Genomic DNA, 24,351 nt, shown 5'->3' on the forward strand with positions numbered 1-24,351 from the left:
TGAACCCGGAACCATGTGGTTCGTAAGCAAGCTACTTACCACACAGCCCAAGTTTATTTATATTTCAAAAGCTTTTTCTTTGACTTTTTTTAATAGTAAAGTCTTTGATCAGATCCGCACCATGCACGCTTCGAAGTTATATTTCCAATCATATAAACCACTTTGAATGTTATTTTAGCAAGTTTAAAGAGATTCCTTTGGAGCCGTAAACCATTTACCATTTCTGCAAAGCCCCTTTCCCTTTGATGCCCTAAGCACGTGCTTATTTTGTTTTATAATTAATCCAGCACTGGCAGCGGGACTGAATCGGGAACCATGAGATTGGGAATCAAACTTTAAAATGTACAAAAATGAACAAAAACTACAGAATCTGAAATGAAATTTTCTTCAAAAAAATCAGTGGAAACATAATCAGTGTTCAGACTATTAGTGTACATGGTCAAGCAATGATAAAGGAAAGCTTCTGGATTGTTCTGGCGAATTTTAGTTGCAATTGTTAATAGAAACGACTTGGAATAAAAGATGCTTTTCATCAATGGTTCTCAACCGAGATCCACATGACCTTTGGTGGGGTCCATATAGGATTTTGCTGTCAAATTTATATGCGATTAATTGTTTATTTTAGCCATTTTTTTAAAAAATAATTTCTAATAATATTTATTTCGTTTTGGGATTTGGTTTGCAAGATTCTTTATGTGAGTTCGTGTGTTGAAGCATTGTCTGGGGAGATTCATTCTTTTTTAATGCCTCATTATTATGTACGCAACTGGTACTTAATTTATAGACCTCAAAAGGATAAAAGACAAAGTCGACCTCTGCGGAATTTGAACTCAGAACGTAGCGCCAGGTGAAATACCGCTAAGCATTTTTCCTCCAGCGTGCTAACGAGTCTGCCACCTTGCCGCCTTTACAAACTAGAACGATCGTTTACTATATGGCTTCAAGAAGTTCTTTATTTTAAATTCTATTTTTTTTAAAAATCATATTTTCATTCTTTACGCAGGCATGAAGTTTTGGGATTAATATAGAAAGAGAGATATGTACTTTTAGGACGTTTAATTTGTATTATTATTATTATTATTATTATTATTATTATTATTATTATTATTATTATTATTATTATTATTATTATTATTATTATTATTATTACTTCTTTTTTTCTTCTGAATGACATTTGCAGAAGTCAGTGAGATCTCAAATTTAAGTATAGAACCTGGATCGGAAGTTACTAACCTAAAACTCATTCCTCTCCTCAGTGCGAAATAATTGATTTCTTACAGAATTACATGAATACTAACACAGCATGGGTTACGAATAGTTAAGTACATGGAGTCATATTTCATATGTATTTCGTCTCCGTTGAGATTTTGTAGACAAAGGGAAATACGAGATTGTATGATGTTCATATTTCTGGTGATGTGCGTTGAATAAAGTGAAACGGATTCAACAAACAGTTGAATGAATTGTTGTTGTTGTTAAGGAACAAGTCACCACTGATTGAGCAGACCTGTGATGAAAGGCGTTCTAGTTGTGACCATCATGTCTTAAAACAATTGATTTGTTGTCGTTTGGCCATAAATCACCGCTAATCGAGCATACCAGTAATCAAGAGCGTTCTAGCTGTGACCATCCTGTCTTAAAACAATTGATTTGTTGTTGTTGTTGTCGTTGTTAAGCCACAAATCACTACTAATCGAGCATACCAGTAATAAAAGGCGTTCTAGCTGTGACCATCCTGTCTTTTTTTCCGATGCACCACGGACTACATTATTTAACGCGTTCTTTTTTATAAGGACAGTAGTAAAATGTGATTCGAGGGAGATTTGGATATTATTTCTGGCAAGTCAACCTTGCCATAAAGCAGTGATTCCTTGATTTTCATTTTTACTCGTTGTGAACTTTAAATATAGATGTTTTCGATCAAATTTGAATTCTTTGCAATCAAATTTGAATTCTTTGCAATCTAATTTGATTGCAAAAAATTCAAATTTGATGGCAAAGAATCCAAACTAGATCGAAAACATCTATAATATTTTTACGAACTTTGTACATAAAAATAAAAGATATATATTAATTCAAAATTTTGGCAGAAGATCAGTAAATTTGGGAGAGGAATTACATTTATTGCATCGACCCAGTGCTCAACTGGTACTTATTTTATTGACCACGAAAGGCAACGTTGACCTCGGCAGAATTTGAACACAGAAAGAACGTTCAGACGGAGCAAATGTCGCTTAGCAATTTGCCCCGAGTGCTAACGATTCTGCCAGCTCGCCGCCTTAATATATATTTAAACCGGCATTTCTATATTTTGGTCTATAACCATTTTTAAAGAAAAAAAATTGATGCAAAACATTTTTATATTTAACCCATTAACTGCCAATTTTTTTTATTCATATTTTTTGGCTTTGCCAGGTATCTTACGAGTTAAAATAATATATAGTATTTAAATTTTCGTCATATGTGAATTATTTTGGAAATTAAGATAAATTTTTCGAAAAGTCCTAAATGGGGATCGCTGAGAAAAAGCATATTTATCCTTTTCTATTCAATTGCAGTAATAAACATTTTAGTTATTTTGTAACTATAATATCAAATGCGAATGTATATGAAATATCAATGAATGACACATGGAAAATGCAAAAAAAAAAAAAATAGTTTTCAAAACAGTCAATATTTTTGTAGTTCAAAAATTGCGATTTATGACATGAAATGTCTTCTAGAATTAGCCAGAGATAATAATGATAAACTTTAACTACGAAATATTGTTAAAGTCACTTCTGCAAATGCAATGTATATATGCAATTCACTTTAAATACAGTGGACAACCGGCAGTGAGACTGTTTTCAGCAGATCCCCAAATTGGGCCCATGGCAGACAATGAGTTAAAGAATGTCAAATATATTTTTTTCTTTTTACAAAAGGTATTGCATAAAATCATTTAAATTTCAGAAAATTAATATGATAATTAGTGTTACTCGCTGTATGACGGGTAACTTTGGAAGTATATTTTTGCTGCCATGCGTATTATCAGTAAATATGGCATACATACAATAAATATTCTAACTTTTATCAATTTTTTCAAATTTCTCAATGCTTATATAAAATGGTGAAATGAATAACAATTTTCAGGAGAAAAATTTATATTACCTTGGAGAAAAATTGAATTCATCAAAATTCTCAATTGTTTAATTTGCAATAAATGTATGTTGTTATTCTTCTAAATAAAACTTAACCGCAATCTACTCCATCGAAAATCCAACTCTGCAAAATTTTCTTTAGAAAGTGTATTTTTCGAAAAGTTATAAGAATTTATAAGGATTCAAGTAGGTCGTGGGACACCAAAATAGAATCGTGCCTCTCTTTCTCGTTCATTCAAGCATACATTTTGACACACACACACATGCATACACGTACACAAACATACATACAGACAAACACACATACATGCATAATAAACTAAGCTGGCACTCCGTCAGTTTCGACGATGAGTATATAAGTTGATCCGACCAACGGAAAAGCCTGTTTGTGGAATTAACATACAAGTGATAGAGCCCTTTACAGACACTTGTACCCTTAATGTAGTCACCAAGGAGATTCAATGTGATACAGAGTGTGACAAGGCTGGCCCTTTGAAATACAAGTATTACTCATTTTTGCCGGCTGAGTGGACAGAAATAAGGCCATAGAAAGTGTTTTGCTCAAGGACACAACGCGTCGCTGCGATACGATCGTGTGCGGAATACTCACACGCCTTCACACATACGTACATACACTAGTGTAGCTAGGAGTGGGGCGATAGGGGCGGTCCGCTCCGGGTGACACTTTTAAAAGGGCACCACTGTTGGGTCTGTTAAGGCAGTATGTGATTTTTGTGGGGTCCGGGAGAGGCAAAAGGAAGGGCCGCTCCGGGCGGCACACACTCTAGCTATGTTAGTGCACACATACATACATACACATACGCACGCATACATACATACATACATACATACATACATACATACATACACATACACGCACATACATACATACACGCTCACATACACACACGCATGCACACATACATACATACATACATACATACATACATACATACATACATTAGGGCGCCGCACTAGAAAAGCAGAACACGGGTCAATTAAAGAAAAATATATTATATTCATAGAGGGAAGACTGTTGAGGGTAGCCAGGAGAATGGTTTAGGGCTGCATGTGACCCCGGAACCGCTTTTGAGCACCACTGTTCTATATACTCTTTGTTCAAATCCCGCCGAAATCTTTCGTCGTTGATGACATTCCAGTCCTGTATCACAAAGCAAATTCTTCACTTTCAATTTTTTCTTTCTCTCTGTCTTCCTCTCTTCTGGAAGAACTCGAATGTGGTCAGATCTGCAGAGTTATGGACTCCACCGAGTCTAAAAAGTGTTCAAGGCACGCTGAATGTCAACAATGACTTTTCTACGTTTCCATCAAGGAGTTGATTTCAATAAGGGGGAATCTTTGGGGAAGGGGAAAGGGTAGCACCTCATAAACTCGCAAATATAGTAACTATTCATTCTGGGGTTTAATACTCAGCTCTTAATCATACAAATGTGAAAGTAAATTGTCTTTGTTAAAATGGACAGCTTGCTTTCACTTTGAAAGTAAATTGCGATAAAAACCGAGAAGTTGTGACATGACAAAATTTTATGAAAACACGTTTGATATCCGATGGGTGAGCTTCCTATGTGGGTTTCGGCAATTTCTATACTGATGAAGTTTTTAACCATTCACTCTATTTTCTTGAACCAAATGATGACAGCATGACTGGTAATAATTTATTTACATCATATTTTCATAATCATGCCTAGCGAAACAAATTGAGATCGCGAAAATTATGGAAGGTCATTGTCGTCATTTCCGGTCTCTATCGCAAGTTTTTTTCACTTGTTTTTTACGCCGATAAATTGGATGGTAATCTCACTTCTGTATTCAGTAAATGAAACATAGCTATCAATGAGAACCATAAGCTTGATGTTTTTTGCGTATTTTTCACATATTTTTAGTAGCATTTTATCATTTCCCCGGCACGCAAGCGTTTCGCAGTGCACTGTTTGCAAATTCCTGCCGAAAAGACACCCAGCAATTTATTGAAACACGGTTGTCAGGTTTCTTTTAAGTTAGAGCTTGCCTCAAATCTACGCAGGTATAGTTTTAATTCCCCTTCAATACAAGTCTAAAACACGTTGACTTGTATGAAAGACGTGCTTACAAAGGGTGCCCCCACATCAATGGTTCTTAACCTTTTTTTTTTTTTTTACTTTTTGTACCCCGTTTTAAGTAGTTGCTATGTTTAGCGCCCACCGAAGTGGCCAGAGAGGCATCACGAATAAACTAACTTAACATGGCTAATAATTTATAAATTTTACTAAAAAAAAAGAAAGGAATTGTATAAGCTTTTAACAGTGAAATGTCAAAAGTAATCCTTATGCTTTCCAGTTTTATCTGGATGCATTTTTTTTCTTTTGCAATTGTCCAATCATTCTCCAAGGTTTTGCTTCCTTTGAGAACGTTTTTTACACCTATTAAAGAGTGACAATTGATCATTATTTATAAATGGAATAAATCCAAATTTCAAATATCCACTCGAGTATTGACGCCACTCCCCCCCCCCTCATTCTAAACTTTTAAAAGGCTAACGTACACAACAATTGTATATCATTATATCACTAAAAATATAATGGAGCTCACAATATACGAAGAAAACAAGCAAGACTGCGCGCCAAAAACACATATATATATATATATATATATATATAATTTTTCATAGAAAACCATGTAATCGTTACCAATATAGCAGGAGATTTAACAGCAAAAAGTCTAAATTAGACTCCTTAGGGATCGTTCTCCTTGTTTATATATCCAAAGTTTTAAATTTAAATTTAAGAGAGAGATTTGACGCTAATATCCATTATTATTGTAATTTATTCCTATGTCAACATTTCTGTATAAAGCTATATTTGACAGTCAAATTTAAGTCAAACATATCAGTTGCCTTACACGTCTTCAGGGAATACATTTGAGAACAAACAAAAATCAAACAAAACTCAAAAATAGGAGATCAATACCACATTTCTAGGTTTTGTTTGTTCTCAAATGTATTCCCTGAAGACGTGTAAGGCAACTTATATGTTTGACTTAAATTTGACGGTCAAATATAGCTTTATACAGAAATGTTGACATAGGAAAAAATTACAATAATAATGGATATTAGCGTCAAATCTCTCTCTAAAATTTAAATTTAAAACTTTGGATATATATATATATATATATATATATATATATATACTATTCAAGACAGAAATATAACATTAAAGATTAAATATTCTTGTTCAAACATGTCTTTCGTCGCTATATATATTTATCTTTCATTTTCTTTTTAATAACCATTACTAATTATAATTAGTATGTCAACCAATGTTTCTCAACCTTTTTACTCATGTGTAACCCTTAAAATAAATTACATGTCTCAAGGAACCTCTGCATAAAAAAATTCTATACCATATCTTTCTCATTTATTTCATTGTAGTTCACGTGGTAAACAGCACACACACACACACACACACACACACACACACACACATAATATATGGTTGTTATATTGTTTTGATAACATAATAGGTTAGATAGGATGATGCCTATATTACAATATTACACTAACCAATAATATGTTGCGCATGTATAGTAATATTACGATCATGAAATTAGCATTAGCGTCTCTCACTCTACCATGCGGAACCCCTAGGAACTTATTGCAGGACCCTAGGTTCCCGGGAAACCCCGGTTGAAAAACGGTTGCTACCTCACTGTCTCCTAAAGGCTTGCGCTCCCTATGACATGCTCAGTGTCCCCTTAGAGGCGGTACCGTCCCCGTTGAAACCTCTGCTCTGCGTAATCGATTGGCCTATTAGAAATAACAGTTTAATCAGTTTCAAATTATACTCTGCAATCTGAAAAGGAAAAGCAAAGAGGAAGGACATAACGGATGATATTGTCCTGGATAAATTATGTCTGAAAAATAAACGATGAGCTGATCATGGGTAGCACATCTTTGTTGGTATTGATGTGTTCGATTGAATCAAATAACAACAAGAGCAACAACTAGTTGGAAGAAATTCTATTGTGCAACTTTCTTGCCAACGAAGAGAAACGAGTGACAGAGGTGGGAACAAACATCCATTAATTTTGTGTCTTTATGTGGAATTATTTTAATATCCAGGCCGAAAATCTATAGTTCATTATCGTAAACCTACATTATAAAAAACGAAAGATTTCAATCTCTCACCATCATTTTAAAAAGTATTTGAATAAGCGCTATATATATATTTTTAATATGGGTTTTCTTCCACGCAATGTCACAATTTTATACGATGATGCGTAACCGACGAAGAGAATGCTCTTTTCTGTAAAACGTTAAATGTACAATTTGGTTTCGTCCCCCAAATTAAACTGAATAGTGGAATGACCTCAGCGATACTCTCTTTTACTCTTTTACTTGCTTCAGTCATTTGACTGTGGCCATGCTGGAGTATGTCCTTTAGTCGAACAAGTTGACCCCAGGACTTATTCTTTGTAAGCCTAGTACTTATTCTATCGATCTTTTTGTCGAACCGCTAATTACGGGAACGTAAACACACCAGCATTGGTTGTCAAGCGATGTTGGGGAGACAAACACAGACACACAAACACATACACACACACACACACATATATATATATATATATATATATATATATATATATATATATATATATATATATATATATATACATATATACGACGGGCTTCTTTCAGTTTCCGCCTTCCAAATCCACTCACAAGGCTTTGGTCGGCCCGAGGCTATAATTGAAGACACTTGCCCAAGGTGCCACGCAGTGAGACTGAACCCGGAACCATGTGGTTGGTAAGCAAGCTACTTACCACACAGCCACTCTTTTTTTTTTTATATATATAATTCCAGTATCAAATTTAGTTTTATTTAAATAAAGATTGAATCGCAATTCAATTAGCAGAAAAGCAAAGAAAAAGAATAAAGAAAAAAGATGGGGGATAAAGTCGCAGAAGATGGGAGGGGTGGTGTGTAGGAACTGTAACTAAGACAATGGAAGTTGTCAAATGGCGGCAAACTGATCTCGTATACCAGATATAACTAAGCATTGAAACATTTTCGTTAATATCGAAATTTCTTCTTTCAAAACATGTGTGCACAAGTTATATTCGACCTTCAAGCTATTGACGGTACAACTGTTATCAATATTTTGCCATGATAATCAATGTTAAGAATAACTTTCCTTCGTACTTCGTCGATCAATATAAAAGAGTGAATGACGGCGAAGGCAGTGTAATATTTCACTGTGCTAAGTAACTCGATTTTTTTTTTAGTTGGGAATCATCAGAAATATGTATAACCATTTTCTTTACAAGCAGGAAGACCGCCCTCCATTTGTCTTTCTGCTTACGCGCTAAATATTTATATCTTTGATTCCTAGTTTGTGCTTTTTTTCCAGATATTTTATGTCCAAATTCCCTTTGTATTCTTTTTTGGTCTAATAGTGGTTTTCAACGACTGTTTGGGGTCCCATGTAAGACTTTGTTCTTAAAATTAACACGCAATAAACTGGTTATATTTTTACAATGCACAAAATATTTTGACAATTTTTTTATACAGTTCCTAATAATGTCTAATTATAAATATACGATAAGGTTCCTCTTAAACATCGAATGACCATGTGGGTCCACCTGAGTAAATTAGAAATCGAAGGGGGCCAAAGGCAAAAAATAATCTAATAATATTGGCTCAGTAAATAAATTTAGGGCATAGCTACAAAAGTTTACACCCCTGTCCGTCGACTTTGTTTCCTCATTACTTTCTGAAAAATTGGTATTTTTAAATGAAATTTTCTGCGAATACCTTTCAGGTGGTGTAAATTAGGATTATATCAGAGTTTAATGTGGGGGGAAAATGTGAGAGAGTACTTCACGCATCTTGGCTGTATTTCTTTATGTTTTGATGGTTTAATTACAATCATGTTGATAAAAATTACTTTTGAGATCCACATGCTTCCTACTATTTCTAGCATGCTGAACGACCTCGTAGAGATTGGACTAACTTTGAATTTGTTTCAAAGCGAAATACTAAGACTGCGATAAAATAATAATAAAAAAGAAAACGTGTATTCTATTATTCTTTTCTACTCTAGGTACAATGCCAGAAATTTTGGGGGAGGGGACCAGTCGATTAGAACGACCCCAGTACGCAACTAGTATTTAATTTACCGACCTAGAAGGGATGAAAGGCAAAGTCAACCTCGGCGGAATTTGAACTCAGAGCATAAAGACAGACGTATGTATTCTATTATTAATGTTAGCATTGTACGTACCGAGGGCCAGTTTAATACCCATAAGTTTAATACCCTTAAGCACTTAAAAGATTTGGCGCCTCCATTTATATGTAATTCAAAATATAAACAATAATAAATCATAAAATAAATTTCTATTTTCCAAAATGAAACAAAACTAACAATAAAACGGGGGAAATAATGTTTATTCTTGTATCCTTTCGCTTTATCTATATTTGAAAAGTTTTCTCCTACTTTTTTTTCATTGCAAAGTCTTTGATCAGATCCTCATTATGACACCATGAACACTTCAAATATTATTTTACCAAGTTTAAAGTGATTCCTTTCGTGCCGTATTCCTGTGATGCGTCCCCTTTCTTTGATGCCCTAAGCACATACTTATTTTGCTGTACTTAACTTTCAACAAAGATTTCTTTCAGAGAGTTTTCAGGAAAGGATGTAATTAGTCCTCGAAAGTAATATTATTTTCAGAATAAATCGAATTTATATCATCGAAACGTATGAGGAAACAAAGTCGAAATGTGTGAAATATTCCCCTTCAGTTTTTTTAAAATATATATATGTACATATTATTTTCCAATATAGTCGTAATCTACACCATCTAAAAGGTATTTGTAGAAAACTTCATTAAAAATACCTACTTTTCAGTAAGTTATGATGAAACAGACTCGAGACGTTTGAATTATCCGAATATCCTCTGTTCCCGATTCCTGAAAAATGGTTTCCACAACAGATTTCGATATAGTCATAATCAGCGCAATATGAAACGCTTTTGTAGAAAACTTCATTAAAAAATATTCATCTTTCTGAAAATTACAAGAAAACAAAGTCCGATAGCGAGTACACTTCTGTAGTTATGCCGAGTATAAACAAAGACGTTGGAATAGTCAATAATAAAAATTCTTGAAAACTAGATTTTGATAAAATATATATAAAAAAACTGGAATTTATAAGAATTTTCTTGACCGAGTAAATTTTAATAATTGTGTTCTTTTAGTAAAAGTTACATACTCTAGCTTTATTAGAACATACGTGCTGCACATTTTCTGCTGATTGAGGGATGTTAATTCACTTAGAATTGCTGTACCAAAGTCATTTTAACGGCATTTCGTCTGTCTTTACTTTCTGAGTTCAAATACCGCCGAGGTTGACTTTGCCTTTCATCCTTTCGGGGTCGATAAAACAAGTACCAGTCAAGTGCTGAGTTCATTGTCCCTTTAGTAGAATGGATTATTATTATTATCATGGTAACATTCCGAGTCATTCTCCATTCTCCTGATTTTCTTTTCTCAATTACTCTCTTTGTGATGAATATTTTTTCAACGGTAATTTGCAGATACGAAGTCGTATCTCAGCAATTAAAATTACGTTTATACACTTGGTGTACCCCTAGTGGTTAGCTACCATAGGGGAAACACTCCCTTCTCGATTAAATAAATTTGAGGTGAGTTCGGAAGCTTGAAATTTAAACCAAAGAATAAAGGTGTGCAGAATATGGACACAATGCAACCTTAAAGCCCATGGAGGTTACTGTTTCGTCCCAGTTCAATTGTGATCAAGACCAGAGCAATGGTATAGCAAGGGCTGTCGTCCCCACCCGTAAAAACCATGGGATGGAGGAGGTCAAAAGACAATTTTGAGCGGTCTCATCTTATTTAACAATTATGATGGTTTCTTATTTAAGCACAAGGCTTGCAAATGTTTGAGAACAATGAATGAGGTTGATAACATGTAATACAAACAATAAATGAGTATATGCATACATACGTACATGTATGTACATACCTACATCTACCTGTATATATAAATACATATCTGGGAGCAGGACGTTGCAAACAAAACATAGACAAATGATAAACAGAGTACAGAAAACACACAGGCCACATAGAGAACATTTCCTTCATCAGCTGCCTCCATTCTAACACTGGTGTTTCGAAGAGTTAGGGCAGAGACGCATCGTTAAAATGGCTCTTCCCACGGACCACAAATTAAATTTGTACCATGGAGGTACATTTAATATTATTGATCCCCGAAAGAGTGAAAAATAAAGTTGATTCCAATAGGATCTGAACGCAGATAATCTGGGCTCATAAAGAATCGGAAAAAATACCTTAATGCATTCTCTTTCGATTCTGCCAACTCGCCACTTTTCCGCTTCAATTGGCAACCATGATAAGAAGCAGTTTGCGCCGCTTTACAGCTCCACCTTCTGTGTCATGACCCTTGACACGCTTCTGGATTAGACTTAAGATAATCGTCGTTCTAGACGTGAACGTCCCATCAGTTTGAGACCTGGTACTACAGGGTGTCCACAAAGTCTGGGTACATGGGGATTAACACATACTTTAAGAAATTATTATTTCTTATATTTAATTGTTTATGATATGATTTTATTTACTCCATGTACCCACATGGAGATTTACACATACTTTAAGAAATTATTATTTCTTATATTTAATTGTTTATGATATGATTTTATTTATTCCATATACCCACATGGGGATTAACACATACTTTAAGAAATTATTATTTCTTATATTTAACTGTTTATGATATGATTTTATTTACTCCATGTACCCACATGGGGATTAACACATACTTTAAGAAATTATTATTTCTTATATTTAATTGTTTATGTTATGATTTTATTTACTCCATGTACCCAGACCTTGTGAACACCCTGTATATTGTGCGATAGTAAAATGTGATATGAGGGAGAGCTAGCCAGTATTTTTACCAGGTCGAGCGACCATATTGAGGTTACCTGTTATTGATCAAGCAGACCTGTGAAGAAAAAGGCTTTCTAGCCGTGACCATTCCGTCATGAGCTTTCTAGGTAGATATTCCTCTACAGAAAGTTCCTTTTCTTTTTCTTTTATTCGTTTCAATCAGTAGACTGCGCCCATGCTGGGGTACTACTCTGAAGAACTTTTAGTCAAATGAATCACTCCAAAACATTTTTTTAAGCCTGCTACTTATTTTATCAGTATGTTTTAATGAACCGCTAAGTTGCAGGGACGTAAATACATCAACAAAGGTTGTCAAGCAGAGACGGAGAACAAATACGTACACAAAGACACGGACACACGCACACACACACACCACTAGCGTAGCTAGAGTGTGTGCCGCCCGGGGCGGACCGCCCCTACCGCCACCCACTAGCTGCACTAGCATATACATGTGTGTGTGTGTGCAATATATATATATATATATATATATATATATATAAGACAGGCTTCTTTCAGTTTCCGTCGACAAAATCCATTCACGTGGCTTTATTCGGCTCGAGGCTATAGCAGAAGACACCCGCCCAAGGCCCCACACAGTAGGACTGAACCCGGAACCATGTGGTTGGGAAGCAAACTTCTTACCAAAAGCCACGCCTCTTGTTAAGTAAACCTCGACCGAGAAAAAACAAACAAACAAAAGATAATATGATTAAAGGTGTTGCTGCCATGGGCGAATTGTTATATATATATATATCTCGGAGATTATATAGTTTAATGTGCCACTTGACTCTTTAAGACGAAAGTCAGGCGTGATTTGAGAGGGGGATTTACCTGCTATTTCTAGCAGCAGTACGAACGACCGCATCGTGTCTCCCTGCTTGCTAATCCTACTCCTCCTCCCCTTCCTCCTGTTGCTACTGGTAATCCTCCTCCTTACACGTGGCTGCTGGTTGCTGTTTGTTGCTGTTGCTAGGGGGTTTCCGATATAGCACTGAAAACATTTGTCACAGTGAAATAACACGAGTTTATGGTGCATGTGTATATGTGTGTGTTTAACAAGCGACACGTTTGAGTTGCAAAAATAACAAACAAACAAACAAACAAAATGAAATGAGTTTTTGCGCGCATGTGTGTGTGTGTGCGTGCATCCGTTGTCCAGGTACATTTAGGATTCTCCCATTCTCTTTTCTCTTCGTTTATACTTTCATCATTACCGTAAAACCGAACGAATAAAATGTACTCTATTTGACATACCAACACAACTCTGCTCCCACCCGATTTTATTTTCCCATAACTTCCAGAAAAATGGATATTTTTCAATTAAATTTTCTACAAATATGCTTCAGATGAAGCAGAATACGATTATATTTAATACGAAAAGGAAAATTAGTGAATTCGTACACATATTTGCTAACACGCATCACTATTTTTGTTTCCGAAATTTCAACTTTCATTTTGTAGGTATACGTGATGTGTGTCAGAATGTTTGTGTGCGAATCCACCAATGTTTTATTTTATTTTATTTTATTTTCCTCTCATTAAATTCTGGTATAATTGTAATCTACACAGTCTGAAAGGCATTTGTGGAAAATTTCAAAAAAAAATATTGGGTTGGTGCATAATTATTGCGGCTTTTTTTTTTTTTTTTTTTCAACAAATTTTATTCAACAAAAACAATAACAAAATTTAACAAAAAAAACATCTTTAATTGACGGTCTGACCGTCTGCCAAGCAAATGGGAAGCAGTAATTGAAGTAGATGGTGAATATACTCCGGAATAATCATTTAAAGTTGCTTTTGTTACATATTGTTATTGCTTTTGTTGAAAAAAAAAGCCGCAATAATTATGCACCAACCCAATAATTATCAATTTTTCTAAAAGTTAAGAGGAAACAAAGCTAACTTGTGTGAATTTTCCGAAACGCCTCAACCCGCCCCCGGAAAGATATTTTTCACCACAAATTCCGATTTAATAGGAATCTACACCATCTGAAGCGTATTTGTAGAAAATTTCATTGAAAAGTAAACATTTTTCTGGAAGTTATGAGCAACAAAGTCAATGGGGAGGGCATTTCTGAAGGAATACTCTTTATTTTTCACCAAAATCAAGATTAAAATTAGTGCATAAGCGGCAAAGTACTCCACGCGCAAACACACGCAATTTAGCCCCACCCCTCAATTGAAGTCTGTATTAGATAGACAGAGAGAGAGGAAAGAGAGAGGGAGAAGCAGATAGATAGATAGATAGAGAGAGAGAGAGAGATAATTCTTAATAAGTTACAGAGTATATAGCGAAAAATTCACGAATATACGTTCTCTGTATGAATGTTTTCACTAACACACAGACACACAGACACGCACACACACACACACACACGTGTGTGTGTATCTGTGTATATGTGAATTCATATATGTGTGTGTAATGTATGTATGTATGAAGATATATATATATATGTATATATATATATATATATATATATATATATATATATATATATATATTGGTATATATTTATAAACAAAAAATGTACATATGTACATTTATTCTTATATTTATTATATCATGCATCTATAGTAATGCCTCGCCATAGCACGTATTATTTAAGCTAACGTCGATTCCTCTGTGGTGTTGTTTTGCATTTATAATAAAATGAATATATACAAATTATAAAAAGAATTTTTTAAATATCTACAGTACAGTACTGTTTCTACTTTGTGGATTTTCACCTATCGCGGGGAGGTGGGTTGGAACGTAACACCCGGGATAGTCGAGTGATTACTGTATGTATACACACACACACACATGTATGTATGTATGTATGCATGTATGTATGTCTGTATACATGCTTTTTATTTAAATATTGTGTGAGCGCGCATGGGAGTACGTGTAAGTGAAAATGAAAGAGAGAAGTACATAGGAATATGGAATCTATAGGTAAATATGAGCGAACTGACATTGACAGACGTGTTTACATTATTTTTAAAGTGTCAATGAAGATATTTATAATATACTAAGTGAATACAGAGGTTCATTTATTTGTTAGCTCTTTGGTTAGTTTTAGCCATCATTCAAATGCGTGTACATTTATATCGATACAATACACCTCCGTATCAAAAACATGAGACCCGAGTTAAATGCTAATAAGTTGCCTTACGGCATGCTCACACAGGAACAGTTTGCCTGGGGCACCCCCTCATGTCTAGAGGCCCTATATTATTTTTTACATGCTGAGGTTGTCTCTGTATAGAGACTCCAGGAGTTTATAATGTTATTCAGGCAATTTTGCTTAGAAATACTCTGGTTTCATATTCAACGTTCGTTATTATATTACAAATATATTTTTGGTGGGTGTGTAAATAATTTTTTTTTTAATAAATTCTAACCACATGTTTGTAAATGTTATTATTAATAATTGGTGATTTCTATTCGTAAAATTAAATTTAAATTTAGATTTAAATTGAAGGTGGAGATAAAAGGAACGAGCTTTTGATCACCCCGTGTGTTGGCATTTATAAACAAATGCGTCGTGGTAAGGAGGTGGCAATATCTTTGACGAAAATGTGATTAGAATATCGAAAGAGAATAAGAAAAAAATAAAATAATGATAATAATGAACAAGCCTGAACGAAAGGTGGGGAAGAAAACTATGAATTTATAAAAATAATAATACTAAGACATCCACCACCATCAATTCAAAATAAAAAAAAAAGAAACGAAAATAAGGAAAGAAAGAAAGAAAGAATACACTTGGGTGAAATTCTGTTTGCGCGCACACACACAAATACACATCTAAATGAATTCATATATACTTTTATTCTTGTCATTTGACTGCGGCCATGCTGGAGCACCGCTTTAAGAATAAAGTTACTGTCAGGAGTGGATATATATATATATATATATATATATATATATATATATATATATATATATATATATATATATATATATATATATGTATGTATGTATATATATATATATAAACACAATATAGATACATTTAAACGCAAACATGCATATATACATATATTAATAATTATATATAATATTTATATATATATTGATAATTATAAACAATAATATCCTCATATATATATATATATATATATATATATATATATATATATATATGCTTGTCTTCTTTATTTATACACATTTAAATTTATATATGCATGAGTATATACATGTTTTATGTGTGTGTATACATAATTATATATATAAACATGTGTATATATCGATATATATATATCTACGTATATGTATGTACATATATAGGTGGGTGTGTTCATGAGTGTATATATATATGCGTATATATTGGTATATATATATATATATATATATATATATATATATATTCATATATCCGTATACATATATATAATTTGTATATGCATATATATATTTATATGTGCGTATATATATTTATATATGCGTGTAATATATATATATATATATATATATATAAACTGCAATTCGTAACTAGCGTGATAATGTTTGTTTATATAGTTTCAATAAAGTCTTCGAACCTGTTTCCCTTTTGCACACACGAACTAACTCCTATAGAACACGCTCTTCGAAATCATTTCTACCATATCATTGTGGGCAATTCTGTTATTGTTATTGCGTCCAGATCAAATACAAACATTTAATTGTGGATTTATTATTAACTTCATCCCTTTTATTATACCCTATTCTTTAAAAGGTTTGGTTTTCTACTTAATTTTTTTCTTTCTTTTATTAAATAAAAACTGCATAAACTACTTTCTATTTTTGTAAATGTCTTTTCGTGTTTACGAATATAAAAGTACATTTTATTTTTGGAAACAAATATATTTGATTTGCATTTATAAATATATTTTGTTAGCATCTGTTACACGTTAACCCTTAAGAAACTAAAACACTATTTTAAATTTTTAGACAATGCAACAGTACAAGTCTTAATGCTTACATTTATTACCGAATACACATTAATTTTACCAATTTGGAAACTAATACAGCTATTATTCTTTATATATATGTAATTATTATATAAATACATTTAATATACCTCAGTGTTGTATTTTAAAAGTAATTTTTATGTTGTTGAAAATCTTTTTTTAATATTTGATAGACTTTGAGTATGTGATAAATTATAAAAAAAACCTTAAGACCGTTTTTTTTTTTTTTTTGAATCATTATAGGAAAAAAAAAGAGGGAGATTTAAAAATTCACGCTTAAATGAAGAACTGTCGACGAATGTGAAAACCATTTCAGACATAGCTATCTTGCTTTTTTTTCCTTTCAGATAGAGTAAATCAAAGACAATTATTCAATGTATCTTCCTTTTTGTTTTCTTCCTTTTTAAAACGGCCAACGGTGTTATGAGGGGGATTTGGCTGCTATTTTTAGCACATTGAGCGACCACGTTTTACACATTGGTTCTGAAGTCAGTGGTCGCCTCAGGTGTTATGTGCGTATGTGTGTGTGCGTATGTGTTGTTGTTTGACTCGAGTCAATAGAGTGGGCAGACCTATTGATCATTGACATTCTATCCGTGACCATCCCCTCTGTTAGTCCAACATAGCCTTTTTTGTTGTTTTTTCACAAGATGAGATTTGAGAGAATTTGGTCACAATAAATCGAAGAAGCTATCGTATGTGTTGTATATAGTTTGACTCCATGCCAATCCTGATCGAGGCACTCCAACCGTGACCATCCCAAATTTTTCGAATGTGTTGGGAACTCAGTACCACATTATCCAAAGTGTTTTTTTTTTCTTTTTCTTAAGACAGAGCTGTATGGTTTGAGGGAAATTTAGCAGTTATATCTAACAGGTCGACCTAACAACGTGTTGTTTGTTTTGCTTCTGGACAGAATTATTAAATAAGGAAGTACAAGTTGGCAACATTTCTTAATAATAGAAGAAACGGTTATTAAATCAACGAAAGCTCGAAATTAACAACGTTTTTAATTTAAACTAATAATGGATATGTGCAATGTAAGGTTTAATACTGCTTAGTGTTTGTTCCCACATTCATTATTAACATTAGAAAAGGATGTTGGTTTGCAAACACGCAATCTACGTTCGAACATCGGGGAACCGCCACGTAGTCTATCAACTTGCGAGAAACACCAACTGAATCTCCAACCAAACTACACCCTGCTGTATAAATACACTTAGGTTCTGGAACGGGGGATGCAGGGGTATGGTTGCATTCCCTAAATTTCTTCTTGTTTGTGTGTGTGTGTGTAGTGGTGGTGGGGGCAATGAAACCGCTTTGAACGTCCTCCTGAAAAACTGGGTTTGCACCCTCTATGCAGTTTTGTTCCTGTACTTACGTACATACATATACAGGCGTGTGTGTGTTTAAATGTACACATTTAATGATTGATTCATTTGACAGCGTAGCGTTGGATATACATACAAAAAAATAGGTAAATTTTTACAAGTGCTTGTAAAGATTTACGAAAAAAATATAGGATGGTCGTGACTAGAACACTTTTCACCGAAGGTTTATACGGTCGAGGTGGACTTGCGACTGAACAACTACAAACATAACAACAATTACAACGACAACAACAAAAACAGTACTAACTTTCGAACCAACGGAAACGTCTAGAACAAACCGAGAAGCCACGAGTCATGCATTAAACAAAGTAGTTAGTCCTGGTTATACAAAAAACAAACGAGGTGGTCATCGCTGGAATTCTTCTGACCATAAGTCTGCTCGATGAAGACTTGGTCCGGTACTAAACAACAACTATAACCGGGAATCGAAACGGGGGCCCTCCTGGGTCGGTATTAAGACCGGCAATTCAGCTGTAAATATATAAATCTACGCACAAGTATTATCCGTGGAGCTAACACACAGACACACACCATAATGGCAAGTCGCCTTGATATAGTCAATGCTTATTTTTCATTCTTACCATATTCTCTCTCTCTCTCTCTCTCTCTCTCTCTCTCTCTCTCTCTTCACTGAAAGTAATCAGTGTTTAGAACTGGGATTAATCTCTTCTCTCATCATTATTTTTATTCTCTTTTACTGTTTCCAGTTAATACTTTCACCACTTATATCCTTCTTGTTTATGTACTTTCGCATTCCTCACTTTTCCCCACTTTTTCTTATATTCTTTCTCGTAGTCATTGATATTTACATTCCATTTAATCTTGTTTGTCTCTGTTGTCTATCTGTTTTTCTTGTACTTTTCAGGCATTCCGACCACTGCATCATTCCCATTCTCTTCTCTTGGTTCTCTTTATTTATTCAAAAATTTTCATTCTCTTTTTTCGTTCTTTGTTCTCGCGTAATATATAAACACATACGTAAACAAACAATAATTCTCCGCCGAGGTCGACTTTACCTTTCATCCTTTCGGGGTCGATTAAATAAGTACCAGTTGCACACTGGGGCCGATGTAATCGACTTAATCCCTTTGTCTGTCCTTGTTTGTCCCCTTTACGTTTAACCCTCTGTGGGCAATAAAGAAATAAATATTTCTCACTCATTTGCACTTCTCTCTCTTTCTCACTCACTCTTTCCTATTTTCGCCTTAACCTCACCCGTGTTTACCTTTCTCTTTTTCTCCTTGTTATGTCTTTCACATCGACTTTATTAATTTAATATTAATCTTATCTTTCTTCCCCTTTCTCCGTTTCTTTTCTCCCCTTTCTCCGTTTCTTTTCTCCTCCACCGTTTGTTTTGCTTTCGTATTCAAACTACAAGCTATTCAGTGCGCTGACACACGAACACATCTATCTATCTATCTATCTATCTATCTATCTATCTATCTATCTGTGTAGATGATAGATAAATAGAAAAATAAATAGATAGATAGATAGATAGATAGAGATAGATAGATAGATAGATAGATAGATAGATAGATAGATAGATAGATAGATAGATAGATAGATAGATAGATTAGTAAATAGATACGACGAACGATGTAGATATAGATATATATTTATTAATATAACTACTACATAGTGTCTTTGGATAAATAAACGTGTAGGATAGATTTACGAATGTCTGAACACTACCTGGGGCTTGCTCTTGAATCAGCGCTTTTTCTTCTTTTTTTTCTGTAGAGATCGGTTACCAATCATACAAACCACGGTGAGAATCGTAGCTTACGATTAGACCGGCAGTAAAAACTAAACAAAACTAAAATAAAATAAAACGTTAAAAGACACAGTTTGATTCCACCCTTCTGGGGTACAGCATGAAAAACATGTGGTCTGAACATTGTATATTATTATTATGCCTTTCATAACGAGGCTGAAAATGTTTGTTTACTAAAAACATGCAGGCCTTGAATTCTGTCTTTCGTCTCTAAACGACGCAATGTATTGAATTGAAAAATCTACGAATCATTGGAAATAAGCAAAATACAGAGTTTCTATTTCTGACTTCGAAATGCATAACATTAATGTGTGCGTGTGTATATATATATAAATATATAAAAATATAAATATATATATATAAATACATATAAGTATAAATATATATATAAATATATATATAAATATAAATATATATATAAATATAAATATATATATAAATATATATATATATATATATATATATATATATATATATATATATATATATATATATATATATATATATATATATATATATATAGAGAGAGAGAGAGAGAGAGAGAGAGAGAGAGAGAGAGAGAGATATCAAAATATATATATCAATATATATTTATATATATATAAATATATATACTCACATATTATTTGTATTATTATATATATAAATACATATATATATATAAATATAGATATATAAATATATATGTATAAATATATATATGTATATATATATATATATATATATATATATATATATATATATATATATATATATATAATATATATATATGTAAATACACACACACACACACACATATATATATATATATATATATATATATATATATATATATAAATACACACATATATATAAATATAATATAAATAAATGTATATAAATACACATAAATATATATATGAATATAATATAAATAAATATAAATATATATATATACATGTATATATTTATATATATATAACATACGAGTATTATGTAAAATAAATGCGTGTGCGCGCATCTTGCAAGCGTGTGTAGATGCGCGCGTTCGTGTGTGTGTGTGTGTGTGTGTGTGTGTGTGCGTGCGTGTATGTGTATGCGCTGTGTGCGTCAGCGAGCATGTTAGGTGTGACTGTTTTCAACTGTTTCAAATTCTTAATATAAACATTCTTGTTGGATGACCGACGACCTGAAAAAGAAACCGCAGTTGAAAGGAGCCAAACGTGGTTTTTGTACCTGCTTCCGAATCACATCGTTACATCTACATTCTTTCGTGAAATCTGCATCAGAAAGAAGGGTTTCTATAAGATGAGAATAACGTAGACTCTTGATAGATACACACCATGTCTAATTGAAAGCCTGAAATATACATAAATAAATATATATAAGATATCAATGCGAATTCTACGGCTGGGTTGGTATGCCTCTTTGATCATCTGTCTGTTCGATCAGAGCAGGCATGTGGCAAAACAGAAACAACAATCGCAGTTGTTACTGTGTCTATTCAGTAGCAGACATGATTGCTTAAATAGACGAAATTCCAATTTCAAAACTCAAAAACTGCACGTTTCGACTTGTCAAACACGACATGCTTGCAACCTTGTGTTATTTTTATTTACTTATCTATTTTATCTTTACCTTTTCCGTTTCGAAGTAGCTCGCTGGCTGCGTTGACTTCATCATCATTAACAGCATCATCGTCGTCGTCATCATTATCATCTTTATTACATCATCATCACCATTGTCACCACCACCGTCTTCTTCTTCTTCTTCTTCTTCTTCTTCTTCTTCTTCTTCTTCTTCTTCTTCTTCTTCTTCTTCTTCTTCTTCTTCCATTATTTACTTATCTTCATCGCATTTAAGCGTCTAGTGCAGTCATTTCGCTCGTTCAACCTACGAAAAAATGCAGCCAAATTTCTTCGAAATCATTGCCCATCATCTCGAGCGTGAGAAGAAAAAAAAAAAGAAAAGAAAAAAGCAGAGGGGATGAAAGGAAGGTGACAAATGTAAACCAGCCCCTCATATACAAAAAAAAAAAAGATACAAGGGGTTTGTGACGGTAGAAAGCCTTTGATTATAAAACTGTTGGTTCAAGAATGATGACTTGAGGCTAAAACAGCATCATCATCACTGCTACCAACATCATCATCCCCACAACCACCACTATCATCATAGCTTATTCTTCGTTCATTTTCTTTTATTTTTGTCTTTAGACTTCCATTTTTTTCAGTTTTTTCTGTCTGTTTTCCTTATTTTCTTCATTTCAATTTTGTGCTTTTTGTTTGTTGTTTTTCATCTCCTTTTTCTTTATTCTTTGTTTCTTCAATTTATTATTATTGTTTTTTTTCCTTCATGATCCTCGTTAACATCTCTGAATAATTTAATGAAAAATAAATTAAATCAAAGCATAAATACATTTTCAAATTTTTTTTTTTTTTTTTTTAAACTGAAATAAGTTTCGATTCCAAACTGAGACGATTTGCACTTTTATTTCATTCTTCCGATTTTAACAAAAATAAATTATAAACCGGCAACGGCAACATCATCATCATCATCTCGTAATAATAATATTGATAATTTCTTTTATTCATTTTAGTAAACAAGAATAGCAACAACATCGTGTGTGTATATGTATGTATATGCATACTTGTATGTATGTATGTATGCATGCATGTATGTTTATATGTATATATTATAAGTGTGTGTGTGTCGTTTTTCTAGAAAAACATAAATCCAGAGAAGCACACTCAAAGAAGTAAAGCAGTCTATATTTATTACTGGTGAAGGCCGGTTTATAGGGTTAGAAACCCAGAGTAACCCTATAAACCGGCCTTCACCGCTAATTCATATATATATATATATATATGTGTGTGTGTATGTACGTATGTATGTACGTACACATATGCAGTTTATTTTTAATGAGTGTGTGTGTGTTTCGCAAAATGTATTTACCCCATTGTATTATTACATGAATGACATGGTTCTGAATATACCAATAATAAAGAAAAGACTACTACTACTACTACTACTACTACTACTACTACTACTACTACTACTATTCGATGCGGCTTTGTACCAAACGAAGAGATAAATTATTATTCTTCCTTTCATAAATTTCATCTTCCTTCCTTCGTTCTGCCTCATTCCCCTCATCGCATTTCATTCATAAACTTTCACAATCACTACCATAGCTATTATTTACATTTATCCGACGAAGCACGAGAGAGAGAGAGATAGAGAGAGGGGAAGGGAGAGAGATGGGGAGACAGACAGAACCTCTATCGAGTGGCTCAACCTGCAAAAAATAGCAACTGAATCACTCACAAATCACATTCTACTACCTTTAACGAATTACGTAGCCAGTGTGGCCAAATATATAACGAAGAGACGGGATGTTCACGGTTAGAATGTCTCTGGTCATGCACCAGATCAAAAAGATTCACCTGGCGTTCTTCTTTGTGTATAACCGCCTGTTGTTGTTTAACCATGGGTCAGGGCTGATCCAGCTGAAGGACCAATGATCAAACGACGTTTTCTCCATGACAAAGCTGAATGTTTCTATTCCTATAATTTAGACGTAAGTATACCTAGGAGTACATAAATTCATGCGCCTCCCTTTTACTTTTGTTTTTCTTTTTTTTTCGTAAAGATATAAATAAAAGCACCAGGGTGTGTGATTTGAGGGAGATTTTAGCTACACTTACTAGCAGACCATGCGGCTTGTAAAAATTCCTGTATACGATGAAGCGTGTTGCGCGCGTGCATGTTTATACATGTGCTCGTTCATTCGTGTAGAACGTCTTGTAGGCAGTGAATGATTCACTTGGAAGACCGCTGCCGCAGGTTTTTGTCTTCATGTGAAGCAAGGAAATTATTCCTTCCACCCCCACCCTCATGCACTCAGGGTTTACTGAGTACATCTGGTTACCGGAGCGACAAGTGAAAACAATTCGATTGAGAATCGAACATATTTTCTTAGACACGGGTCGGCGGTTAGCAGCTTCAAACTCAGCTAATTTTGATACACATGAGAGAAAAAAGAGAGGGTGTGTGAATGCGTGTGCATACAGACTGGAATTTCAAAACATACACACACGCGCGCGCGTGCACGATACATTCATATACACAGACATATACATATATGC

The 24,351-nt window shown here is 33.6% G+C and overlaps 2 long non-coding RNA genes across 2 annotated transcripts in view; one reads left to right on the plus strand and one right to left on the minus strand.

Moving 5' to 3' along the window:
- The first annotated feature begins 14,974 nt into the window (after positions 1 to 14,974).
- The window catches only part of LOC149136875 (uncharacterized), a 30,513-nt gene continuing 21,136 nt past the window's right edge, over positions 14,975 to 24,351 (plus strand). The window contains exon 1 of the long non-coding RNA XR_016238167.1: positions 14,975 to 15,062. This is a non-coding gene — a long non-coding RNA (uncharacterized LOC149136875). The remainder of the gene's footprint in view (positions 15,063 to 24,351) is intronic.
- Positions 20,053 to 22,962, minus strand: LOC106874641 (uncharacterized). The gene is made up of 2 exons (XR_016238166.1): positions 21,845 to 22,962; positions 20,053 to 20,269 (listed from the first exon to the last, which is right to left on the minus strand). It is a non-coding gene; the product is annotated as an uncharacterized LOC106874641 (long non-coding RNA).

The sequence above is a fragment of the Octopus bimaculoides genome, chromosome 2, assembly GCF_046866305.1.
Source record: "Octopus bimaculoides isolate indiv1 chromosome 2, ASM4686630v1, whole genome shotgun sequence".
NCBI classification, from domain to species: domain Eukaryota; kingdom Metazoa; phylum Mollusca; class Cephalopoda; order Octopoda; family Octopodidae; genus Octopus; species Octopus bimaculoides.